Genomic DNA, 26,132 nt, shown 5'->3' with positions numbered 1-26,132 from the left:
GTTGGCAGCGGGCATGAATTCTTAACGACTCCTGTCTCTAATGACAGAATCTGGGACCAGGCAGTCAGTTTGCTTGCTGGGAGAAAGGAGAGGCAGATGAGACAGTGGCTCTTCCCCTCATCGTGGGGTGAGTCTGCAAAATCACAGGAGGATCTGCAAAATATGCTCAGGTCTTGGCCTGCTTCTCATGCTGCAAGGAGAATTGCTTGGGATGGCAGACGGAAAGAGATGCCTCTCAGGCTGTTGAATTTGTTTTTAAAGCTCACTCTGGCCCCTCTCTCTCTCTCTACTCTTCTACCCGAGCAATCAACAACAGATTTTGGATTTTCAGCCAAAGCTGAAAATCTCAAGCCTGACTTGCCCAGTGCCCTTTTGTGCGGTCCAGCTTAATGCAGAGGGAAGTATTAAATGGGGGAAAAAACCCACACAAAACAGCACAACAATCAATTCAAAGAAAAAAAAAATGCCAAGGCTTCAATTTTACCAAACAGGAGAAGGACTTCTCCTAATGAGGAGCTTAAAATTTATTTTCAGTAGTGTTTTTGTTGCCTTTCATTCCTATTCTGTCCTTGATTCAAAGTTTCCTCGACTTTTTTGCAAATGCAGCTTGTAATGTGAGTTAGCTTCTCTTTTCACTTTATTTTTTGTTTAGAGCAGTCTTGGCCAGTTATAAGAGGTAGAGGAAGGGAAAGGCATGTGAACCCTGCCTGGGTGCCATTCTTTCTTTTTCGTTTAATGTCAGGAATAAGAAGCAAGAAAGAAGAAAAAACATTCCAAATCCTGAGAGTTCTTTGAGTTTTGATTCTTAAAAACCAAACCAAGGAAAACTAAATTTTTTAGTGGAGGTGAAATCCTGAATTTTCAGTTTGGTGGATTTGCGCTGCAATGTCATCTGGTGGAATTGTTTTGTTCCTGATGAAATCTCAGTATGCGCTGAGGAAATGTCAAGTTAATTCTGTGCTGTCCAATCCCTCTGAAACGCTCTGGTTATTTCTTTCAACTTGTCCTGGTTTCTGCTTTCCACCACCATCCTTGCAGATGCCTTTTCCCACTCCTACTCTGTTACATTAAAATTGCCACAGGAAGACAGTTTAAATGCCCATGAGGTGTTTCCTTCCTGGATGGACTAGTTGGGGTTGAGATCTTTGTGATTCCCAGAGCTGTTATCTCAAGCTGCCTTCCATTTCACACGCTGGTGCTGGAAAGTTTGCGTTGTTTAGCTCAGGGTACCTCTCTCCACTTGTTATATATGGAAGGGCAGATTCTGGCACTGGGATATTCCATGTGGCCCATGGAGGTCCGTCAGGTGGACTGGATCCCTTCCTGTGGCTTTGCAATAATGGAAGTTCAGCTTCCTGGGTGGTTTACTGTTCCTTGTAGCTCAGATCAGTTAAATACCTAAGTAAATAAATAAAATTAATGGGATCCATTTGGGGAATCTTCAGAGCCACAGGCAGATCTTTGATTTGGAGGAAAGAGAAAGCTAGGAGGTGTCTTGCCCATGGATTTTGCTTTCTCTCTCAGTCCCTTCTGTGCCCATGGGCCCAGGGAAGTGAACTGGTGTTCAACCTGGTTCTGATAGACAAGAGCATGCTGAAACACCAGTGTCTTGTACTTCTGCTGATGGTCTTGACAGAGCTGTCTGAAAATCAAAGGATCTCTGCAATCTGGAGCTCCCTTTAGAGCTCTGGGAAAGCTTCTTCTGCATGAAGTCTGTGATGGGACTGTGGAGATGTGACTTGCCCATCCCTGGACCAGAATGTTCTGCAGAAATGTGAAGCACCCTTGATGCTGCAGACCAGCTCTGGGATGAAATATCCAATATCCATTTGTAACGAGGTCTTTGGGGATCCCTTCTCCGTGTCTTGCTGGCAGGCAGAAGTTTCCTTCTTGTCCGTGTACCTCCAGCCCCTCGAGCAGATATGTTGATTCCACATTCCTCCTGTTCTGGAGGGCAGGTTTTGAAATCCTGTCATAATTATTCACGAGCTGTGATTGGAGCCCACGCTCAGAAACACTATTTGCATCCAGGGAGGATCTGATTATAATTGTCACAGGGAAGTTTGTTTGAGATTGATCCTGTGGCAGCCTGAAATTTCTTGGCGATGCTCCTTGGGCAGGAGAACTTTGCAGGCACAAGGTCCACAGAAGGGTAAGGAAAGGGACTGGGACTGTCAGGTTTGGGGATGGAAACTGCTTTTTCTTCAGAGAAGATGGATGTGGTAGGACTGCTCAGATGGAGAAGGAGCAGAGCAGTAGAAACTGGAATTACCTGACTGATCTTCAGGGTACCACTGTCTTCTCCACTTGAAAGGCTTGAGAAGGAGGCATGTTTTGTTCAGGGTGGTTGATTTAAATCACCCATTTTAATCATGTTTAAATCAGCAAGCAGGAAATCTTGATTTAAAAACCACGTTTTAATCTTGTATTTTAAAGTTCATTTCCTAATGAAACCTGGTTTCTCATTGGTTGGCATAATTTGGTACTATTTTTGGCAAGGCAAAAGGGGACGCGACACCCATGCATATTTATTGGCATAACTGTATAGCTTAACATATATCTGTTCTCACTTTTACATCTTTTTATTACATTGAAGAAATGGAAAACATGTAATTTCTGATTTATTAGCCACAGCTTCGTTTTTTACACTTGTCTCAAGCTATACAAGGACAAAAATTAAAATGCAATTAAAAATGCATGAAGAAGGCAGTTAGAAAGTTTGTTGTTGGCATCACAGAGGGCTGAAATGAGCCTCTGCAGCTAATCTACTCCGTGTGTTGGCATTGAGGAAAGATCAATTACCTCTCTCCCCCCCACACAGGTGTTTGTTTAACCTTTACGTAGAAGTCTCTGGTGAAAAGTTCTGTAACTTCCCTGTATCTGTTCTAGGGAGAAAGTTTTTAGTCTTTTTTTTTTTTTTTTTAAATGTCTAAGCTTAAGCTTTCTTTGCTCCGAGTTAAATTGTTTCTTCTTCTGCCACTGAACACAGAGAACAATCGACTGCTGTCTTAATAACCTGCAAGCTACTGGAGGATTGTTATGGCTCTGTGCCTTAGTCTTCTCCTTTTTTCTTTTTATTTTTTTTTTTCCAGGCTGAATGAACCTAGTTCATTTAACCTTTCCTTGCCAGCTCTTCCTAAAGCTGTGATGGTTTAATTTCTTCTCCTCTGGACTGCCTCCTGCTTTTTCATCTCGTTCTGCATCTGCAGTGAAATGACTCTGGGGGTGTTTCAAGAGGAGAAATTGCTTGCCATGCCACAAACTGTGGAACTCATTGCTATGGGATACTGTGGATGCTGAAGTTTAAATGGGTTTGGAAAGAGTTTAAGCAAAGTAATGAAAGATGTTCCTAAGCTGTGCATTGCTGAAAGGCCTTGGTAGATAGGGATAAACAATAGGGGTAAAATGCTACTGCTCTGTCTTAAGGTCTCATTGCTGGTTTTGGGGTGCCACTGCCCTAAAGGGGGTTCTACTGCCACCAGTGCACTGCTCTGCATCCATGTCATGCTGTTGTGATGTCCTGGGAGCTTGTTCCACTACTCTGTTTCGGAGAAGTACTGGGATGTGCCCAAGTCCTCCCCCAGAGCTCCTCTTTCCGTGCTTCCCAGCCTCTGCCCTCCAACCAGCTGTAAAAACGGGGGCCAGCTCTGACTCCAGTGCGCTGGGAGTCAGAGCCTCAGAAAACCCGGGTGGCAGCAGGGGGTGTACGAGTTTCCTGGGATTTGAATGTTAACTAGATGCTTTTTGAGTAATGTTCTGCTCCTTCCCATGGCAAACACAGGTGTGGGGTGGTGCTGGTGACTTTCCCTGAGCTCCGCAGTGGTTGGTGCTGCCCCAGCCAGTCTGGGCTGGTGCTGTAAACAGCCTTCGGGAAGCAACATCTCTCCCTTCCCCCGAATCCAGCACTTCGACAGCTCTCCTTTCATCTGTTCAGAAAGTGCTGAAGTGTTTCTAGCTGCTCTTCAAAAGCAATTCTGCACTGCCCAGAGGGGGCTGTGATTCACGTGGGGAGCCAGGAGGAAATGATGCTCCTCGTCTCAGCAGATGTGTGTAAACCACCACCACTTCTGGCTTCGGCTCCTGAGCGAGATGTAAATGTGAGGATGGAAATGTGGTGGCAAGGACTCTGTGGGTCATCAGCAAGGTAAGGTGCCCCGGGAAGCCATCACTTCTGGAAAGGCAAGGTTTGGGGAGAGCACTGCTTAGCCCTGTAGCCTCTTCAAGGGTCTTCAAAAAGGTAATTGGAGTCTTTGACTTTCCTGTTTGCCGAGACCTCATGGTGCTCTGTGGTTTTCATAAGAACACCCTGTAATTGAAGGTCTTTAGATGACAGTCCCTCTTTACTCCCATCATTCTTGGATTTCCAAATCCCTTTTTCCTTTTCAGTTTACCTTGTGGAGGGGAAGCACTTTCTAGAAGGACCCTGTTTGAGTTTAACTTTGCTGAGGCCACTGGAGCACAGCAGGGATGGGGTAGGTCCACTGTTCCTTGGGGGATAATGAGGCCACGTCAACATCTATGGGGAAAGCTGGAATGTGGCTGCTGGTGGGCCTGGAATCATAAAATCATAGAATCCTGGAATGGTTCAAGTTGGAAGGGACCTTAAAGATCATCTAGTTCTGACCCCCACCGCCAAGGGCAGGAACACCTGGGATGGGCAAAGCAATAAATTGCTCAGCATCTCCCAGGTCATGATCCCAAAAGGAGAATGGATGTGTCTGAAAGAGACTTGTCACACTTATTTAATCTCTTGCACCCCTTGAAAAATATTTGCACTAAGAGATGTCTTTGTTTCAAGAAATAATAAAGCTGGGCAGCTTGCAAGCTGCGTGCCTGCCTTCTCCCTGGTGTTCCTGTGCTTGGCAGTGCCTTTGCTTTTGCTGGAGGAGTGTGGATCTGTTTCTTAACTCTTGCTGCTCTGTGAAAGTAGGAGAGCATGCAGAGAATGAACAGTTTTGGAATCTGCAGGTAGGCAGGGGGTGCACACCAGTCCTCTTGTTTAATCTTGGGTGCTGAAGGTGATCAGAGCATTTTATATAGACCTTTATCTGTTGGCAGCTTAATTAACTAATGGTCCCAGAAAGCTTTTAAAGAACAATTGATTTTTTTTCACTTCAGTATCGTTATCTCTGTCCTATTGGCACCCAGGTGGCTGTGCAGGCTTTCTTGGGTGCTGAAAGCTGGTCATGGCTTCCTTTCCCAACTCTGTTTTTTATCCACAGGTTTTTGGATTAGAGACTTAGCTCCAGAGAGAATAAAATCCTCTCTGTCTGTAGCTGTGTGGGGAGCACGTGGCTGCAGCTGTAACAGCCTTAGAGTATGAATGGCACAGGGTGAGGGAAACACGATCAGCATTGTTCCACTGCTGTCTGGGCTCCACACCTGACCCGAGGACACACGTGAGAGCACTGCAAGATGTTCAGCCCCTCATCATGTTGTGTCTTTTCCTTGCCTCTGGGCTGAACCCAGGCCTTTTGGTTACTAGTTCTTGCAATTTTGCTGGTAGCCCTCCTGGTGGTACATGTCACGTTGAACTCCCGTGTCGTGGGTGCATGTGACAGAGAGAATCACAGCCTTTATTTTAATAAAGCTTAATTCTCCTGCCTCCACGAAAATATCTATGTAAGAAGACAAAGCTGAACCCTCAGGTCTAGATATGAGAAGGTAGGGGAAGATCTCTCCCGGGCTGTGTGTGTTTAAGCCCTTTCCCAGTGCAGGGATGTGGGCTCCTGGGATTGTTGGATTCGCTGAGACTGCTGCAACAGGGATTGCTGGGGTGAACTGGGATTTGATGAGAATTGAAGCTGGCTGTGGAAAAAAAATTACCTGAACCCTCCTCCAGCTTCATACTAGGTTGGGTTTTGAATCATCTTTACCAAGGGCAGAAGAAATTCATAATGGCAACTGGGGCCAGAGCAAACAGCTTTGAGACTTGATGGAGGACCTCCCCTTCTCCCATCCCTCCAGCTCCCCCAGACACCTGCTCATTTCTCCTTCCATCCACCCATCAACCCAGTGGCTCATCATCTGGCCAGTGAAGCACATCCACCTCTGGTCCCTCTGTCTGTCCCCCTTCCCTTTCTACAGCATCCGTGATCCTCTTCCATCATGGCAGACTATTTTCTGGGTGGTTGGGCCAGTCCTTCCTGCATCTTGTGCTCTGCAGCAGAGGAAACTACTTCTCTTTTATTAAAACACAGTAAAAATAGGCCAGCACGCGTGGTGGCATTTCCATGCAGATGAGATTGGGGTCCTTCAAGCCTGGAAGCGAGCTGAACCATTCCCTTTGCCCCCACAGACTCTGGGATAATCAAAGTTGACTTTCTTACATGTTTTAGTCCCTTGGTGGGTTCTTCTGTGCTGCTGGTGTTTGGGGAGATGATGTTGCTTTGTTTGAAACCCAGAAAGGGTCATTAAATCAGTTTGGCTTCCTGTATGGCTGGGTGAGAGCGCCCCAGAAATGTAATGGGCTGCTTTCATGGGCAGGAGCTCATGCTTGATATTTATAGAGAAACGGTGAGAAGACCCTGTTTATTAGTCCCTCCTGCTGTTCTCTAGCTGGGGCTGAGCCTTCCTGTTAGTAAGTGAAGTGCAGACATCTCTTCACAGTAAAGGCAAAAAAAATAAAAAAAGAAAAAGAACCCTTTGCTTTCCTTCCCATCTTGTCAGGAGCACCCTGCTGTGCCCCTCCACTTTCTTCCCATCTCACAGAGGGAACAGATTCTCTCTCTCTTGGCTGTGCTCCTCACTAGAGCACTGGTTGCTGAGCATGTCCATGCAGCCATACTGTATCACTTCAACTGGCTTTTAATAGCTAGCAAAAAGCAAAGTGCAATGGTCTGGGGGGGGAAGAGAGGGGATTTGGAAGACCTGGGGTTAAGTCTTGATTGTGTTTTGTGTTTACTGGATAGCCTTGGAAAAGTCACTGCTGTGCATCAGCTCTCTACCTGTAAGCATCAGTGTGGTCTGGCCAACTTCTTCAGTATATTAAATGGTCGTTGTGTGTTGCTTTTAACTATATTCCATCCACGGAGGAAAATATGTAGGTGTTGAAGCAAAGGTCACTTTGAAGCTGAGCCTCAGCCGTTTGTGTTCCTCAGGTGCTTTCAGTAATATGACCCATGCTTTATGTTACAGGCTGCAAATACTGCAAAGGGCTATTTTGAGCCCTGCTAGCTTTAATTGAGATCCAGGCTCCTACTAGTCCTTGCAAAATGAGCCTGACACTCTGCACTCTGTCGTTCTAGTGGAAAAATGGGTTTCTTGAGCTTTTCAGCTGTGCTTTGGAGAGACGTTTGTGGTCTGAGGTGTCACCGAAAGAACAGGGGCCCTGGCTCTGCAGGGCTTGTTGGATGTGTGTCAGAATTCTGCTTTCATTTTCTCTCTGGCCACGCGAGAAACTCCGGTGAGAAATTGCTCGGTTAAAAATTCAGAGGGACGCTCCATGGCAAGCCCATGGGAGAATCCATTTCCCAAGCCTCCTCCTGTCTGCAGGGGCTATTAGGAGATTCATTTATTCTGCCTGAAGCCTGCAGGTTTATAAACACGGGCTCTTTTCTTCAGCTGAGTTGAAAGGAACAACTTCCATTTGATTTCCTTTGGGACTGGTGCTGGCTGTCTCTATCACTCAGTTTAAGAGTGCAGCAGTGGGGAGAAGAGGGGAGGTGGGAAAGCCAGGGGAGGACTGAGAGGGTCTTGGTTTGTGCTGGACTAGGAAAATCTGCATCATGGTAAGAATGGGTAGAAAATCTCATGATTAAACTTATGCTGCTGCAGCACGGAAGGGTTGGCCCCATTAGAACTCTTACTGCAGCATCCCTGGGGTAGGTGGGTGGATGAGGAAGGGGCTGGGGACTTGACTGGGCTTTTAGGCTTAGCTGAACTACTCAGCTTTGGAAGGTGGGGGCAAGGGGCAGCTTTCCCCGGGCTGGTGCAACACCTAGAAGAAAACACTGGCATTTCTGGGGCCTCTGAATGTCACCAGTGTGTTGAAGATGTCTTTGAGCTCATGGCTGAGAGATTCTACCACAGGGAAACCCACAGTGTCTGAGAGGTTGCAGAACAGAGGCTGGAGAAAACATGTGGGATGGCTTCTCTTTCCATTTTCTTTTTCCTGTGCCATACTCGGGAAGATTCAAATGCTCTTGGGACCTGTTCAGGTCTGAGGCTTCTCAGTCAGTCTGTAGCTGGCGGGGACGCTTTCACCTTGCAGGAGGATTGAAAGGCTTTTCACTGGAGCTCCTCACCCTCCTGCACAGGGATCGAAGGGTTGTGCTCCCTGGCTTGTGAGACAGAATGACTGCAGTTGCTGTGAGAGAGCAGGAAATCATCTCTGTAAAGCTGTCCAGAAAGCCTTGAATTCAGGTACAAGCCTCATGTTTATAGGAACATAAAAGGAACCATGGAAACTAAATGTGGGTCAGAGCACCCGCAGATAGAAAAATGAGAGGGGTTGCAGTGTTACCTTAATTTCTCCACCTTTGGATTTCTTGTGCTGGTTTCAAACCTGCCTGGGGTCCTAGGCTCCAGGATCCATAGGAGGAAGGAATTTTCTGGGGAAGGCAGTGAGGAAAAGACCTCATCTAAATGCTGTTCCACGAGGGTCATGCTGCTCAGTGGTACGTGAGATGTGCTGGCTGTGACGTTCCCGTTGAGCCCCAAGGGAGATCAGGTGCCTGGAGAGGAATGAGGAGCCTTACACGCACTGTTGACATGGAACTTTGCTTCCTCCCGTTCCCTTTTCCTGGAGGATTACCCTGTGCAACTCTGCCTGCCCTCCTGGGCCCTTCGCAATGATTCAGCTGCTCTGCAGTCCCCAGCTTCATCACGGGGAAGCTTCTTCACCTGGCTGCTGCCAGCATGCTTTTGGCGACCCTGGGTGTCCTGTCAGCTGTTACAGGCCATTAAAGGATTTGTTTCTCGGTGTATGAAAAGGCTTAATTCAATTCTCATTCTCTCCTGGCATTCCTCGGAGGTGAGCGCGTCCCCTCGGCATGAATCCTCCAATGCCGCTAATTGACTTGAAAGTAGCTCGTGTCTCCTTGGAAATGTCACCCAGCCCTTTTCAAGTGCAATTCCAGGCAATCAGGATCAATATGTTTCTTTAGCTAAGGGTATTAGCACATGACTGACAGCCCTGCGGCATTAGCTTATTCATATGGACTTCCAGATGCTCATTTTTCTTCCCTGTCTCAGCTCCAGCCCCAGTAAGGAGGGAAAGAACTTGGAGTGGAGCCATGCCGTGAGCTGCAGTTGTTCACAAAGCACAGGTGGGTATGGTGCTGCCTCTCCCACCCCTGCCCCAAATCCATAGGGTGCTTTCATCCCTGTCTCTCAGGCGAAGTCAAACTGCGTCACCCCATCCACTTGTTCATCCCATCACGGCCTCGAGATGTTCCAGAAAGGAATTTCTCTGTCCGTGTCAGTCAGCGTGGCGCTTCATTTGACATAAGAGAAGGTGTCAGTATATTTTGGCAGCACCTCTGCACGGAGAGTATTGTCAGTGTAACCATCCCTCCTCAGGTCTCAGCCCCCTCGTGCTCCCAGGGAGGCTGTGGTCTGCAGCAGAGGATTTCCCTTGCTTTCCTCATTGTATGGCAATGATGGGATGGTCCTGGTGACCAAAACGTTTGGGATTTCATTACATTTTTCATCAAGCAGACATTCTTCTGCTTTCTTGCCTCAGAAATGTTTGTGAATTCCCAGCACCCTGTGAGGAAGGGGAGTGCTGCTCTCTCTGCTTAGAGATAGGGGGTGAAAGCACTGGGAAATGAATTTAGAGGAGCTTATGAAAGCACTTGAGGCAGTGCTTCTGTGAGTGAATTCAGTCTGAGCCCAGGTGCCCTCTGCTTTTCTTGCCTCCCCTTGAATAAAAGTGCCACGTACCAGCTCTGCTCCTCTGGAAAGACTTCCCACCCCTTCTGCACCCCACCTGTGCTTCTTTCCTTGGGAAGCAGAGTGGAACATACCCCCCACTTTGGGAAACACTGATTTCAGAGGACTTAGAAGCAACAACTCAGAAACAGATCATAGAATATTTCAGCTTTTCAAAGAGACCAAGAGCCATGTCCTAGGTGAGATGACATTTCTCAGACTCGACTCTTCTGGTTCCCTGCTACCCTACCCTGCAGCTAGTGGTGCTCCCAGCTCTCCAAGAGCTGCTCCCTGGCTTCGGCACTTGTTAGAGCCGCAAGGAAAAGAAACCTGAAGTTGGCTCCCAAGAGGCAAATTTAACATACAGAGGAACAAGGTGTGCTGCACTGGAGTGCTGGGAAAACTTCGAGGGCTTCTCTGCCACACTGTGAATTGGAGCGCAGGGCTGGTGATGGCACGTCATGTGCTGCCACCTGGGATTTGTAACTGCTACAGAGGCAGAGGTGGGGAATCTGTGTCAGGGAGCTGCTGGGAGCATGATCCCGAAAGGCACATCAAGAGATGAACGAGAAAGCCTGGAAGTTTTAATCCATGAGGCTGCCTGGATACCTGCGCGTGTGTTTGAGTGTTGAGTTCCCCTGAAGCGAGCCAGGAAGGAGTTAAAACGTGCCCTGTGAGGCAGCCAGAAGAAGTGCATCCGAAACTCTGGCAATCAGAGGCAAGCAACAATTATTAACGCCTCGGCATTTAATGTGGCAGATCGCTTACGCCCCCAGTTATGTCGTGTGTTCAATTCCAGAGCTCTCGCAGTTGTCAGTCAGCAGGTCCATAGATCATGGCGACCTTAGCATCGTGTCAAGGGGCTTCACTCCATCAGGGATAATGAGCATCTCCCACCGGCTCCTTCCCGTCATTCATTTGGGATCCAGAAGTTCATCATGCAAATGACAAACAATGTTAATTTTCTGCAGATAATTCCTCCAGATGTCCGCAGGATTCCAGCACTCCTTGCCCAGAACAGTAAAATATGTTTGTCTTCCTCCCTGTAATTCATCACCAGGCACACAAATCTCCCCAAAGTCTCTATAAACAAAGCAGGAAGCAGAGTGCTGAGGATAATAGTTCGCTGCAAACATGTCTCCTAGTTTCACCATGCTACATGCAAGAAAAGGAGCGGTGGAAGACGTCCAGAAGTTTCTTCTCATGTGAGCTGACTTTGACTGCATTTAGTCTTGCAAAATACAGTGAGTGTGATGGTCTGAGCCAAGCCTCACACGAACACAAGTCAGTGTGTGAGCAGAAACTCAGGAGGAATTTTTCTGGGCTTGAAATTTAGGTCTGGCGTGCTGGAATGGCTCAATCTGGAGTGAAACCTGCTGCAAAAAACCTTGTCTGCATCACTAGGGGACTCTCCATCAGATCCATGCTTTATCATGGATCTGTATCATGCTGTGTTTTCTGATGAGTACTAAAGCAAATAGCCAGAGTTTGGTTCCTCCAAGAATTTCTCAGCTCCCTGGACTCCAGATCCAGCCAAAAATACATGGAGAGCTCAAATCCATGGAGATTTGGGCCGCGGAGCACAAGAAGCAGTTTTGGCTTGGACAAATTTGGAGAAATGATACAAGAATTGGCTCCAGCCAGTCTGTCTGGAACAGAGCACACCCAAGATGAGGCAGACAGAAAAATGCCTGTATTTTTGACTCACACCAGAGGTCAGCAGGCAGCCGCAACCCAAATCCAAGGAGGGTCGCAAAAATCCCATTTCCAAGTAAAGTTCAGGAGAATTTGAGGGCACCCAGGTTGGCCTTAGGTTTGAAAAGCCTCTTCTGAGTTTTATTTGGTTGGATATGTAGAAATATACTCTTGATTTGGTTGGGTATGTAGAAGTGTATGTACTGTTTTATTTTGCTGGACATGGACATCCCAAACCTCTTCCTCCTCCGGCTGCTGAGAGCACCCAACCACGTGCTCCTGCCTCCTATTGGCACCCATCAGCTGTTAGAGTCGACCTGCAGGGCTCAGTCCTGAGCCACAGCATGGAAACGGCCTGATCTTGGAGCAAGACTTGTGTATGCCGGAGGAGAGAGCATCCAAAACTCCATGGGAGGTCTTGCGAGGGCACAGCTGGGCAGGGTGGGTGAGTCACCTTACAGAGGACAGGTGGGTATTGTTGCTCTGCTCTCTGGTTTTCCACCACTCCAGCAGGCCCAGCTTTGCTGTGGATTTTTGCTCTCCATTCCCCAGCTCCTGCCAGCCCTGGAAGCACGCGCCCGCTCCCTTCTTCGCTGACCTTTTCGCACCGGGAGGGTTTTTAAAGGTCCCTCTGAGCAGCAGCTGCCGTGTGGCTTTTTGTTTTTTTGGTGTTTTTTATGATGGGCCTGGAAATTAATTTCTTTTTCACTGGCGTTGGACTATCCATTCCCCACGTCACAGTGCAGAATGAGCTCGTAACTCTCTCGACTGCCTCGCAGCTGAGTTATGGGGTCTTCTGCAGCGTAGCCCAAAGGGTTTAATTTAACAGTGGATGTTTGAAGAAAGCAATGGAGTTCTGACAAGTGTATGGTGCTTTTGCTGTCTGTACACTTGGAAAGCTTTTTTTTAATGTTTGACTGAAAAGATTCCTTGTTTTAAATTAAGCTCAGGATTTCTTGTCCTTTCCACAGGTAGGATTGGTTTTGGGTGGTTTTTTTCCCTTTCCTTTTTGTTTGTCTGAAGACTGTAACCATGTCTCCATCCTCTCTACGCTCAGCATCACAAATGCTTTCCATCCTTCTTTGCCAGCCATCTCCTATAGATTTCCAGTCACTGTTGTCTGTCTCCTCTGGACTGTCTCCAATTGTTCACGCTGTCTGGGAGATCAGCATCCCAAACTGGACAACATGTTCCAGCTGGGACCGTAACAGGGCAGAAGGCACGCAAGGGTAATTTGGATTTACTTACACATGACATCTTCTTCGTGCTTCGATCCTGGTTGCCCTTGGCGTGATCTTGAGCCTGTTTTGGGGCAAGTGGGGTGAAGTGTTTCAGTTACTGTCTGGGCCACCTGTTGTGGTCTCCTTGTCGCCGTACATGGGCACTAATAAGGCCATCTGTCGTAGGAACCTGTGTCTCGGATGGGGGATGCTCGGGTGAGCTAATAGGAAAGGACAAAAAACGCTGGCTGCTCGCAGGAGCTGGAGCTTGTTAACCCCCTTGCAGATGCTCCTCCATATACTTCCCTTCATGAGACCATTTTAATGTGCCTGTTAATGTGCATCCTGTGCTGAATCCCACCTTAGATGATTTGCCATGGCTTTCCCGAGTGTCTGTGTGCAGCCGGATCGAGCTTGTCTTGCATGTCTAGAGACTGGAGGAGACACCAGTGACTTGGATTTAAACCCCTGTATAAGATATGGTTTGAGGTCAGTCCCTGGCCATGCCACTGGTCCCTTTGCTGCCTGTTTAATGTTCCTTCCCTATGGGATGCAATTGGTGATGTTGTGTCCACTAGAGCACTCTTCTCCTTGCAGAACTGTGGAAGAGCCATGGGGAAAGAAACCAAGTCCTTGCTCTTTCCTCATCCCTAGTTCTGCCTTTGTCATTTCCCCTCACAACCATCAGCTGACTCATGCTTTTTTAAGGCCCAGCTTGTTTTTGGTCCCCTTAATGAGTAATAACATCTTAGTGACACTGTCCTGTGGCTTTGTCCCTTGCAGGGCAGCATCTAATCCTGTGGTGTTTGCTCAGTTGAGTGGGTCACTATTTTTACTGGACTTGCATAAAGGACATGATATGGATCTGAAGGGCTGGGCTCTTGCAAGAAGGTGATTATAGACTCACAGAATCATTTAGATTGGAAAAGACCTCTAAGATCATCGAGTCCAGCCATTAAACCAGCACTGCCAAGTCTCCAAGAGTCTTGGGGACTAAACCACGTCCCCAAGTGACACATCCACATGTTTTTTGGACACTTCCAGGGATGGTGATTTCACCCCTTCCCTGGTCAGCCTGTTCCAGTGCTTGAACACCCTTTCAGTGGAGAAATTTTTCCTAGTATCCAGTCTAAACCTCCGCTGGCAAAGCTTGAGGCCATTTCCTCTTGTCCTATCCTTTGTTACCTGGGAGAAGAGACCGACCCCCACCTGGCTACAATGTCCTGTCAGGCAGTTTGTAGGGAGTGATGAGGTGCCCCCTGAGCCTCCTTTTCTCCAGAGTAAACAACCCCAGCTCTCTCAGCTGCTCCTCACTGGATTTCTTCCTCCATCTTGACTTTGGGGTGTGGAGAGCAAAACTGAGGCACCCAGCTGTGAAGCAGGATGGCAAATAAGAGTCGCAGACAGGGCAGGATTTGATCCCAGCCTGCCTGCTTGTAAGCCAGCCCACCTGGAGGTGGAAGAAAGAGCAGGTCCACTTCCAGGTGAGTAGGAACCCTCAGCCTCCTGGGGGAAGGAGGGACTGAGGTCCTTGAGTTGTTCTCCTCTTGTTCAGGACTGGGTCTAAACTAGAGCAGGGATCTGACAAGCCCTGAAGACCTTACAACATTCCAGCAGCAGGGATGGAAATGCAGATTGACTGTGATGCTCTGGTGTAACTCCTCAGGTGATGATGCTTTGTGTAACCTCTGTCTCAGTGGAAATGACCGGAGACCCTGAGAAATCCTTAGTGTTTCTCAGGATTCACCCCCAAAATGAGTAAGTAAATCAGTGTAACTGGCTTGCCTTGCCTTTAGCAGTGTATTTTAGGCAATCATCTCTTTCTGGAGTCACTTGGACCCTGTTTGCAGTCCAAATACTGACAAGTTCCGTGGGACAGCCCCCGTCTCCACCTCAAACGCGTCTCCTGGAGTCAGACGATTAGATGAGACTCTTTTTCATCTAAGTGCTTTTTTTATCTTTCTAATCTGTGGAGGGAAGCTGGCAGATATCATCTTTGAAGGTAAGGAAAATGGAGCCAACGTTTTGTATTCCAGAAATCTCATTATTTTCCGACTAATATGCTGATTTTAGATGCTGGGGTTTGGCAGTGACACAAAGGTCATTGCTGAACAAAGCAGAAGCAGGTCCATCCTGGAGAAGCCTGCATGGGTAAAATATGCATTTTCTATGGATGGAAAACATGAATTCTCTGGGTCATGTCAAGGAATGAAGCATGGTGGGTAATTTCCCTTTGGCTCTGACTTGATGAAAGCTTTTACGAGAGGAAAAAGTGTGTTTTAAGAAGTTACTTGATACTTATCTGTCCACAGTGCTTTTCCCAGGCTGGATTTGGGGAGGGATTATCTCAGATTTTCATTTAGTTTTGAAATCCTGGGTATTGGTTTTATAAACTAAAACCCCTTCGCAGCAGGTTGCTTGTTCTGCCTTGTTGTTTTAGCTTGATGCATAGGAAGGAATTTAAATTTCCTGAGCGGATGGGGCCCGGGCCTCGCCGGGGTAAATCGGCATCGTTCAAATATTTAAAGGCAGATGCATCAATACTGGCAGCTGAGGATCTGGCTTACTTTGATTAAAATCTGATTGAGATTACTCAGCCTTGCCAAGGGACTTGGATTACCAGTCTATAAAAAGAAGAGGAGGAGAGGAGAGGACATTAAATATAAAAATAATCCAATGAAGGACGTGAAACTCAACTCACTGCAAATTGAACAGTAATGAAAACATCCTCCTTAAGCAGGTGGAGCAGCAGGGCTTGCAGGCAAGCAGTGGGCTTGGAGCTGGGGCTGAGGTAGAAATATTGCTCCTGGGTTTCTCGTGGGCATGGCCTCATCTTTTAAAGGCAGATTTTTTTTTTTTTTTTCAAAGGAGGCCCTTGCTCATTAAAAAATCCCCGTGGAAACATTGCGGGAGGAGATGTGGGTGACAAATCCTTCGGAAAATCCTTGCCTCTGCTTCCTCAGGAGACCTGGGCTAGTGCCAAATCTCACTAGCAAAGAGGTGATTGAAGCTGAGGAACAGAAAATCAACTCTCTTACAGATTTCAGAATGTGAAATGTGCTTTTGTCTTTAGGGCTTCTTACAGGGGTTGAATTTCAACTCTCTGCTTCCATTGCGGCATTTTTTTCGCCCTGGCTCTTCATTCTTTTTTAAATGTAAAGAGTATTTAAGGGCTGCTGTTATGCTGTGGGATCAGGCTCAGTGGCCAGTGACTGATGGGGACACTGCACCAAGCCCGTTGCTTACTGGGCCATTTCAGGAGTCTGTCAAACAACTTGGCACGTGTCTGGATTTCCCAAGACTTCCAATGTTTATGGTCCCTAAACCCTGGTCTAGTGGAAGGTGTCCCTGCTCATGGCAGAGGGGTTGGAACTAGGTGATCTTTAAGGTCCTTTCCAACCCATTCTAGGGTTCTGTTGTTCCCTGTGCTCCTGTGAAGTGCTGTAGCTATTGATAGGGCTGGCACACTTGGGTCCTAAACTAGATGGTTTTGGAAGCCCTCAAACCCCACTGAGGATAGCAGATTTCTCCCTCCGTTTTATGGAGCACGCTGGCCTGCTGGGATGGGAAGCACATCCCTTGCTGATCTCTGTAGAGGACACATGGAAGGAGATCTATGGAAGTTGCAGGGCTTGAGTGTCCTTTTGTATCCAAGACAGGCCACGGTGAGCTGGATGCATGGAGAGCGATCTCGTACAGGACCTCTCCACAGAGACTGGAAGATGCTTTGGCTACGTCAGAGGGCTCTGGGAGCCTGGAGAGTGGGGCTGAGTGGCCTTAAAACACAATATTAGGATCCTAGAATGGTTTGGCTTGGAAGGGACCTTAAAGATCATTTTGTTCCAACCCCCCTGCCATGGAGGGGTGACATAAGCTGAGGCATCTCAGAGTGCCGAGGGGAAGGCAAGAGGGTGGTTGTGGGACCTCCTGGGCAATTACATCCATGGATGGTCAGAGATGTCGCCTGAGTGCCCCGGCAGTGATGCCAGTCTGTCTGGGTTCCTTTAATCGGAATCGGGGTCAGATGAGGATAAGATTGTGTTCTAATAAATATTTGTTAGCAAGTGCTTTCCCTTCTCCGCCCTCCCCCTCGATATTGTTAATTTTCCTTGCGGTAACACGTGCCTTCTTCAGCTTCTGCTGCTCCATGTGTCGTGCTCCGTTACTCCGTCTCACTCGCAGCCACGGAGGGAGCGGGAGGAACACTGCCAAGGCTTTTTCTGGGAATTTGCTCTGGTCCTGCTGCTTCCCTGGGAGTGCTCAACCGATGTGTTTTGTTTGCAGGGGGAATAAAATGCTCAGCTGTCAGCTACCTGAAAGGGCAGTGCAAGACCGAGGCAAGGACCAGCTGCTCCTTTGGCTCCGTGTGCAGGTGCCCACACAGCCAGGGTAAGCTTTGGACGATGGCTTTTGGGAGAGGAAAGTTGCTAAGCAGTAAAATGTGACCTTCTTGCCCTGTTTTAAAAGATGTGAGGCTTTGCTTGAGGCATCCTTAAAATAAAGGTGGATCCCCCCTCACCTTTCCCAGGTGGGGAAACCACGGGCTACAAACAGCTGTGATACCCCGTGGAAGAGCACCCCTCTCTTTCTGGAGACGTGACTTGTGTTTGCACCGGGTGTGAAACGGTGTTTAAAAACATTGTTAATTGAAATGCACTGGCGAACACGTTTTTCAGACACCTGCTTTCTTGCTGGAGACAGGATTATCCCTTCCCAGACTGAATGGCTGCAGGGAAGGTGGAGCTGCAGGCAGTGCTCTCTGCAGCGCCTGGGCCCTGCGCTGGTTAACGTGAGGCTGAATTTCTGATGACTCAGAAGGGAGCTTGGCTGCCCCTCAGCTGTTTGCAGATCTGAGGATCAGTGGGTATGAACCAGCACTGCGTTGAACAGAGCTGGGACCAAAAGCCAACTCAGTCTTGAAAGTGCCTATAAAAACAAGCAAGGTTTTTAGGGTTCCCAAGTGTCGTGTTTGCACAGGGCACTCGCAGGCAAGTCCCAGAAAAATAATGAAGTGGATACTGGGCAGGGATTCTTGCTGCTCGCTTCAGTTTCTTTCAGGCCATGTGAGGGAGTGGGGGAAATTTGAACCATCTGATGTATGTTAGTAATGAGAGATACAAATGTTGTGTATAAACAGGGGCTTTACCACTGCAGGAGCTGGGGATATTGAGTATCTTATACTTTCTGACTTATAAGTCCTTCCTGGTCTGGAATCTTCTGTCAAATATTTTTGTACACAAAGCCCGAGGAATATTTGCTGGGAAAGCCCCCTTTCCTTGTGGGACATGCCTGGAAGCCTTTGCTACCAGGCCACAGCAACTTCAAAGCTCTTGGCCACCAAGGTGGGCCAGAATGACACAGAATTGGTAAACAGTGGTCTCTGGTTTCTGTAGCTCCATGACCCACCCCTGTTTCTGCAGCACCTCTGTGCTCACTCAAGGTGTTTCACCTCAGCTCTGAGTTATCTTCAGGTTGTTCTCTGAGCTCCTGGGCTGTGCTTGACCCACTGTCCCACCTGAATTTCTTCTCTCTGAGGTCCCTAAGAGTTGGACAGGGCAGCTGCCCACGCTCAGTTGTAACACCCTTTCCTTCTTGCCTTTTTTTCCCCTGAGAAAACAGGGTTAATGTGGTTTTGGCTCCTTTTTGCCCACTCCTAATAACTTTCCAACCTGATGGCTGATTGCAGCTGCTCGTGCCAGAGATCTTAAAGATAACAAGTTCCTACCAGCTTGATATAAATAGAAGGCCAGGGAGAAGACTTTATCTTTGCCCCTCTATGCAAGAAGAGTTCAATCCTTATCAGTCCAAGGGCATCTGTGTGTGAGAGAAGGAGGAAGAGAGATGTTATGAGTGCCTGTGGGGAAAACTGTGCTTGGAGACATATTCTACTGCACCGTGGGGAATCCCACCAAGATGTCTAAATCCATGTAAATGGAAGTACTGCTGGCCCTGCGATGGGCTGGGCCCTGTGTGAGGCTTTCTGCTGTTTGCTTTCACCACAGCCTTTCATCAGAGAATGAAAACAGTGATGTGTGTGGTGTTGCTGGCCTGACTCTGAGGAGGAAGCTCAGGAACAGGAGCCTGGCACAGGAGCAGAGGGTTGCAGCCTGCTTCCCAAAGGGATGAGGCTATTTTAGCCTCTGGCTGGTTGATGGGACATCTTTCTGTTGCAGCAGCACTTGCTTTCCCTGGAGGATAATCCCTGTTTCTCAGATGGGCCTCTGGCTCATCACCCAGCTCCTTTCCTGCCCTCTTTGCCTTCTACAGTAAGCTGTTTAATCAAGGGTGTATCAAAATCCATCTGTCTACGCTGGTGTCAACAACTTGGCTTCAGGGACATTTTAAATCATTTTCTTACTGCATTCTGTAATGGATTTTGTTGCTGAGAGAATGGAAAGCAGGGCAGCAAAGGTGTTTTAATTACATCTGATTGTGGCATCTTGCAGACTTGCCCTGTCAGTTGTTCTGGCACAGCACTATTTAGAGCCTGCTTTTGCCAGCACAGGCATGTTATCTGGGGATTTACTGATCACAGAGGAAATCATTGCTATTTTTCACTCCTGCCATCATCTTGGGGCTGTGTCTTCTTTCTCTACCTTGCTTTTGTGGCATGAACTTCTTCCACATTAGAGGATTTTAGTCCTTCCTTATCATGTCACATGGAAGCAGTGAAAACCACAGTCACCTGCCTGTTGTCTGAGTGTCATATCTGGGCAGAGCAGAGGTGCTTTTCTTGCTCTAAGAACCTGTGTTGCTGCAAGAGAAACATCCCTCTGAACCTTTCCCTAGCTCACATCTTCGTTTCACAGCCTGTCAACATAAAACCAGCTTCCCTTTTTCTGAATCAGGCAGGGGAAGATTGAAATGATGTCTCCAGCAAGACTATTTGGAAGAAGGAGGGAATGAGACAGGGAAAGTTGCTGGTCTTGCTGGGCTGGGACACCCTGATCAGACCCACGGGGCCAGATCAGCGGGTGGAGTAAATCCTGGGAAAGGCAGGAGTGTGGTAGGTGCAATAAAGCACATTTTTGGAAGTGCCTGCTCACCACACAAGAGGAACTACAGCTCGTACAAGTTGAAATGCCAAGAACTGTTGTACCTGTCCATGTTTTAGGTGTATTTGCACTGACACTCGGGGCTGGTGGTTTGTGCAATGCTGCCTGTGTGTTTTCTGGAGCATTCAGCAGGTAGCAGCTCCCAGTGCCCTTACTTTGACCTGCCTTCCCAAAGCGTTTAACAGGCAGTAACTGTTTGAATCTAACCTGGGGTTTGGAGGAAGGAGAGTCTGAGGAGGAGGGTGGAGTTAGTGTCATTTTTCTGTATAACTGCTAATATGTGCTTCTTACCAAAGCTTTTGGCTCTGACTTAATAGGTACCAATCCACAATTTTTCAATGCTAGAGCATGTTTGTGGTCCTGACAACACTCATCTGTGTCATTTCCTCCTCTTAAATAGATATAACCTCAGCTGCAGATTAGAAGGGCTTTGTTTGTGATTTCTAGGTGCTCTACACTTGATGCATCATCTTTTGACAGACACAGGGCAAACTCTGCTCCTCCCTTCTGGCCTGGGTTGCAATGATGGATTAAGGAGGTGAGTAATAGAGTGGTAATGAGATAACCACTGACATCGAGCATTAACGTGGGAATAAATGAAGTTACCATCCAGAACTAATGGCCTGAACTATCACTGGGTTGTAATTAATGAAGGTGGTGGCTGAGATTTACAAGGATATCTTAGGATGCTGCTTGCATGCAGCTTTGGGTTTTATGGCTTGGTTGGAGAGAAATCTGTTAATGCCAAGAACTTAATGAATGGGCAGAAGCTGTTCTTTGTCAGTTTGTAGTGCCCTTTTTGTGGAAGAGGCCAGACTGGCACATGTGGACTATCTGCCTTTTCATTACTTCAGGATGTGGAAGAGGGTAGGATGCTGTGGCCCCTGACTCTGGGTCACTCACTCTTTCAGTGCAAGGTATCTTGTAAGTCTTGTTTCTCCTGTTTTATTAGGGCAGATAGCAGGAGTCCTGGTGCAAACAACACATTTGAAGTGAACCCATGGACGAGTTTGCTTGTACGTAGAAGAGATTGCTGATGACAGGAATTCTCCATCCAGGACCTCTGAACTGAGCAACGACAAGCTGCCCTGTTCTGCCCTGTGAAGGTGGGACATCTGGTTCCTTCTTCAGGTCTCCTCCTCCCTGTGGTTCTGTCTCCTGCATGTCACCCCCTCCCTCGCCCTGCTCTGGTGTCCATGTGATCCACTGATGGCCTGCACCTCTGCATGAGCTTCCTGGAGCAGGAATTGAGGTGTCCAAGCTGCACACAGGCAGTGTGTCCCTGCCCGAGACCCCTCCCTGCCTGCTTCCTTGGCATGTAACCCTGCCAAACGCTTCTCCATGTGTGTGTAACTCTTAGGAAGTGGTTGCTAGGCTCTTGCAGGAAACACAGCAGAGCAGTCAAAATTCTTCATGGTAATTGGTAGGAATACTCCAGCCACCACACTGCTGCCTCCCTCATCTTTCCATGGCAACACTCTCCCTACAGCAGCCCAGGTGCTTGTGGTTGGATATAGTAGGAGTTTTTGAGCCCTCCGTTTTCCAAATCGTCCCTTGGAGCATGGAGGGAACATCTGTACTTTTAAAGGATGGGCATCATGTGATACATCAAGCAGCTTCCCTTGCTCTCACCACATTCCTGTTTTATGCTGTCAGAGACAGAAAACTTTGGAAACATGCCTGAATTTGAACCCTTGCATATCTTTTGTGGAAAGAACCGTTGCCCTGTTTTTTGTAGTGGGAATGTAAAGGTGCTGAAAGAGTCCTGAGTGTTTCTCTTCCTTCCCATGGCCTGAGCCATCACACCTCTCTGTGAGCAGGAGAAAGGAGTGGAACCACACTCACAGCATCTGGTGAGGAGGAAGAAATTCCACTTGCTGTGCCAGCACAAGCCAAGACCCAAACTGAACCAAGAAGGGCCAGTGTATTCAGGAATATGTATTCTCCTCCCCCGGCCTTGGGAAGTTTATTGCCCTCCACAAAGAACACAGTGTGGTTGTCATTTCTGAGCAGCCCAGGCGGGCTGTTAAATGACAAGGGAAAATTACCCAGTCTGTTCTCCAGAAGGCAAGTGAGTAGGAATTTTCCTCCAACTGATTCAGGACAAAGTTAATGTAGGGAAAGCCATTAAAATTAATGCTGGTAAACAAGGATAAAAACCAGCAGGGTTGTAACAAAATTTGGATCAGATTGGGTTTCCCAGCTGTCATGCTGCACGCTGTCTTAAAGGCAGTGGGCAGAGGGAGGGGGTAAGCTGAGCTCATAAAGCTCTTGCTGGAGGGGGCCGTGAGGTTGGGGCTGGGGCATCTGGGCTTCGGTGCCACCAGCTTTGTGCTCCAGCACTTTAATCCACTCGGGCCTACTGTCATTTTCTGGGAAGCAGTGATGCTGTTGTGTGTGATGGTCGTTCCGTGGGGCACCTGTTCATGGGATGGTTATCTGCTGCTCTCCAGAGGCTGCCCTCAGCATTCAAGCCCTGCTCTAGGACTCTGGGAACATGCCCACGTGGTCGCTGGCAGCAGGTGTTTTGTAAGCGTGTTTGGGAGCAGATCTTGGTCTGTTGGGGCAGTGACTTGCTCCAGGAAGATGATCCTGAGTTCAGATGAGAAAGGTGCAAAGGGGCACAGCAATTCCCCTCTCTGTTTTGACTACTCCAGTGGTAATGGGAGCATGCCCAGGTCGGGCAGAGTGAGGATTACTGGGGATGTAGGTCCACTGTACCTGGAGGAAGGCTCAGGTTTGATGCCTGGTCTCATAGCCATGGTAGGTACAGGCTCAATGGGGCCCAGAGCATCCCAGGGAAAATATCCTGGCACAGGAGCTGTGTATCATGGCAGTCCTCTAGGTAAACAGCTTTTTCCAACCCCACAGCATACTAACAAAAGCCAGTCAACTTCTCCAGAACTCCTGGCACTGGATGTTCAGCTGACTTGATACTTTGGAATAGGTCAAATCCAGTATAACCAAGCCAAAATTTCTAGCCCCAAAACTGAAGCAATGGCCCATATTTTCAAAAGCAGTCAGCCATTTCCTTGCAGTGCCTGAGAGAACTGGATATTATGTTTGGAAAGAAAGAAGGTAACAGTCTCATCTCTGAGCACAGCCATCTTCAGCACAGATGAACAACATAGATGCCAATAGAAAACTTCCCAGTCCACCAGTCAGGGAAAACCATAGCAGGAAGATCCTTTGATTCCTCAAGAAGCATCATATCCCTTATATATCTCCCTGATGAGGCTGTGTTTGCTCAGCTTTCACAATGATTTTGATGGCTCTGTCCTGGATGGTCAGGTTTTGCAGGGTAGGTTGGGTTTTTGTGGGATCTCCACGCAGCAGCTCATCACAGAAAAAAATGAAGCTGCTGAGATGAGGAGCTGTGATGCCTCCAGCCCAGTGCAGAGAGCTAGAGCTGGGTGTCTGAAGTCATCTTCATCAAAGAGGTGAAGGAGAGTCTGGGCAGGTCAAGACTGATGCTGGAATGGGAAGCAGCATGGAGGGAGGCCAAGAGCTCAAAAAGCTCTTCTTTTTGAGCCCTCATCCCTGTGAGAATCTACAGGCTGCCTCTACAGGGAGGCATCAGCCCCCTTTCACCAGTCAAGCTGCTGTCAGGTTGGTGCCTCAGAGGTGGGGAACTTTCTTTTCTTTTTCATGAGACTTCACCAAAGAATCAAGGTAACAGAATTATTTTTCTGTGACTATGTGAAACATTTTTTTTTTCATTTGGATTATTTGAAAACTAAAAGTGTTCATGGGTTTTAAAATTCATGTCCCCTCCAGGTTGCTTTACTTTGTTTTGTTTCTTATTCCCTCTCCCTTATTCCTCAGAGGGAACCATCCAAACCTACAGAGTGTGTTATTTCTTAAGGAAATGCAATCGTTTTCCAGTCAAACCTAGGCTAGAAATGCTTCTGGTGATTCATTTGTCTTGGATGGAACAGAAACCAGGCTGATTCAGGGAGAGTTTTCTTCTGTGTGAAGACCCACTTGAGCAGGGGAGTTCTTTCAAAAGCTTTTTATTGAAAAAATAGAAGTTTTTATAGGCTTTGTCTGGGAGACCTGGGCTCCAGCCATTCTTTTGTTGCTGCTTCTTGTATGGAGCCTGGTTATCTTGGTCCCAGCTTCCCGTGCCTGCTGCTTTGAGGGTCACTGCTTCCTCAGGGTGGGATGGGTGGGATGATGGTGATGCCATCTCTGCCTTGACTGCTCTTTGCACCACAAGTCTTTCCGAAGAACAAGGGTCACATGGGGGCAGAGCTGCCTTGAGTGCAGCAGGGACCTCCTGCTATCACATGGTGAGGGGTCCAGGCCCTACATTCATTGTTAGAGTCTCCTCAAGCTCTTTACAACCAAGAACCCCTTTCTGAGGTTTCCCAGCGTCCAGCAAGGTTCAGAGCCAGCCACCAGGAAGGCAGATTCAGTGGCAATAACCACCACAAGTGGTTCTCCCACTTCTAAGCCAAGCCTGTTTAATGGTGTGCTCTTTGAGACACAGCTTTCTGTTCCCTCAGGCAACGAGGAGCTGTGGGAAACCCCCAGGCAGTGGCTGAAATCAGATGAGCTGATATGTCACATCCCAAGAGTAATCCTGGTTTTTGAGGGCTGTTATTATCATCTCTGTGGGATGTCCCAGAGATAACAAGACTAGCAAGGGGCCATCGTGGAAACAGGGCTGGCTGGAGAAGCTCGGGCAGCAGGATTGCTTCACGGGGGACAGGAGTGGTGGCAAGTGCTGGTGTGACTGGGAAGAGAGCACAACAGGGGCTGGAGAGAAGAGAACACCCCTCCTGTAGTGACTGCTCTTCAAGCTGCCACCTCTGCTGTCTAGTGCTGGCCAGATCCATGGTGTAACTGCTCATCTCCAGTCCCTGCCTTCTCTGTGTCCCACGTGCTGGTTTTCCTATAAATAGTCCAGTGGGAAGCCACAGAGCCACCGCAGATGGCCCCCAGGTCCACGTGCAGTCTTGTGTGAGATCCCAGATAGGAGCTGTCAATTCCTTGCCTCGAGCCACCCATGAAACCTCATTAAAAATTGTGTCCTCTTCCTTAACCCCCATCACTTCCTCGCTTCCCATTCTGACTTGCCTGCATTCAAGCACCCTTATTAAACATGCACTTCTAAGCAAGGAGCGCTGACTTTCCCTTAATTGAGGCATAATAATTAGAGCATTAACACATTAGGAGGGTGAGACAGCATGTTTAGCTTTTGTGATTAATTATCTGAGGATTGTAATAAGTTGTTAAGACATTAATTACTCTGGCATGTTTATTGCTCTTTATTGCAGAACAGACACTTGGTGGCTGCAAGTGCTGGTTCATCTGGCAACGGAGTGAGAAGTGGGCTGGAGGGAGGAGACCACCTACCCACCCACAGTGAGCTGCTGGTGGTGGGGACAGGGCAGGGGCATCCCCTGGGTGTGCCTTGGTGACCAGATAGGTTTATTTCTAACAGATGGATATAGAAGTGATATCTAAGTCCCTTAGGGCAATCCAGGACCTGGAAGGTCCCTTCTGATCTTTTCCTCTGGATTTTTCTCCTCTTTCAAATGCAGTGTTTCTTTCCTGGTGGTTTGAGCTCCCCCTGATTGGGCTCTTTGCGTTGCCGGGTTTGGTCAGTGTGGCTCAGTCTCTGTCTGGATCTTACCAGGAGGGTTGTCTGTATTAAAAACAGGCTGAAGTTCGGAGTGTCAGCAGTGGACAGGGAATGAACCAGGACTCCCGTACCCTCCCTCACCCCTCCATTGGATGAATTTTCTGCTGGATTTTTGGGAAGTAAGTTAGGGAAGGGTTTGGAGAGGTTTGAATTGATATAGCCTCCTCTTCACACAGGAAGCTGCTCTGTGTCCCCTAGACAACTTCATGCTGGTGAGTAAGATTGGGTCTGATGGCAGAGCTCAGGCCTGGAGGATGAGTAGTTCTTGTGTGTTCCTGAAACTCTAAGAAATAGAAAAGGCAGCCAAATCAGCAGGATGACATGGTGGGCCTGTTCCCAACCTTCTACTCTTCCCATGAAATACTCCTGCTGAGGGACCCTCCCTGCCCCTGCAGTTATCTGGGCTGGGGAGAACACTGGAGACACAGAGGCAGCCCCAACCACTGTCATGGGTAAAGAGATTTGGGAAGGTGATGGAAGACCAGAAGACAGGGAAGCTATGGGTGCAGTGTGTTGATATCAATTTCCTTTGGGACCCTGGACCTGATGTTTCTGATTTCCAGGCTGTTCTGTGCCCTCATGTTAATGCAACGTGGGCTTGTGTCTCGGACGGCAGCTGATGGATGCAGGGGGCAGGAA

The 26,132-nt window shown here is 48.0% G+C and overlaps 1 long non-coding RNA gene across 4 annotated transcripts in view; it reads left to right on the top strand.

The window, feature by feature from the left end:
* Positions 1-26,132, top strand: part of LOC113998194 — a 71,425-nt gene that overhangs the window by 32,114 nt on the left and 13,179 nt on the right. For 3 of the 4 annotated variants that reach the window (XR_005564565.1, XR_005564562.1, XR_005564561.1), the window contains 3 exons: positions 17,073-17,177; positions 20,291-20,381; positions 20,796-20,949. This is a non-coding gene — a long non-coding RNA (uncharacterized LOC113998194). Of the gene's footprint in view, positions 1-7,384; positions 9,270-17,072; positions 17,178-20,290; positions 20,382-20,795; positions 20,950-26,132 lie in introns of those variants that run through there. The other variant, XR_005564563.1, reaches the window with a different exon arrangement.

This window comes from Pipra filicauda, unplaced genomic scaffold (assembly GCF_003945595.2).
Source record: "Pipra filicauda isolate LSUMZ 115617 unplaced genomic scaffold, ASM394559v2 scaffold114_size2234877_pilon, whole genome shotgun sequence".
NCBI classification, from domain to species: Eukaryota; Metazoa; Chordata; class Aves; order Passeriformes; family Pipridae; genus Pipra; species Pipra filicauda.
This window is presented reverse-complemented; position numbering and strand designations above follow the sequence as displayed.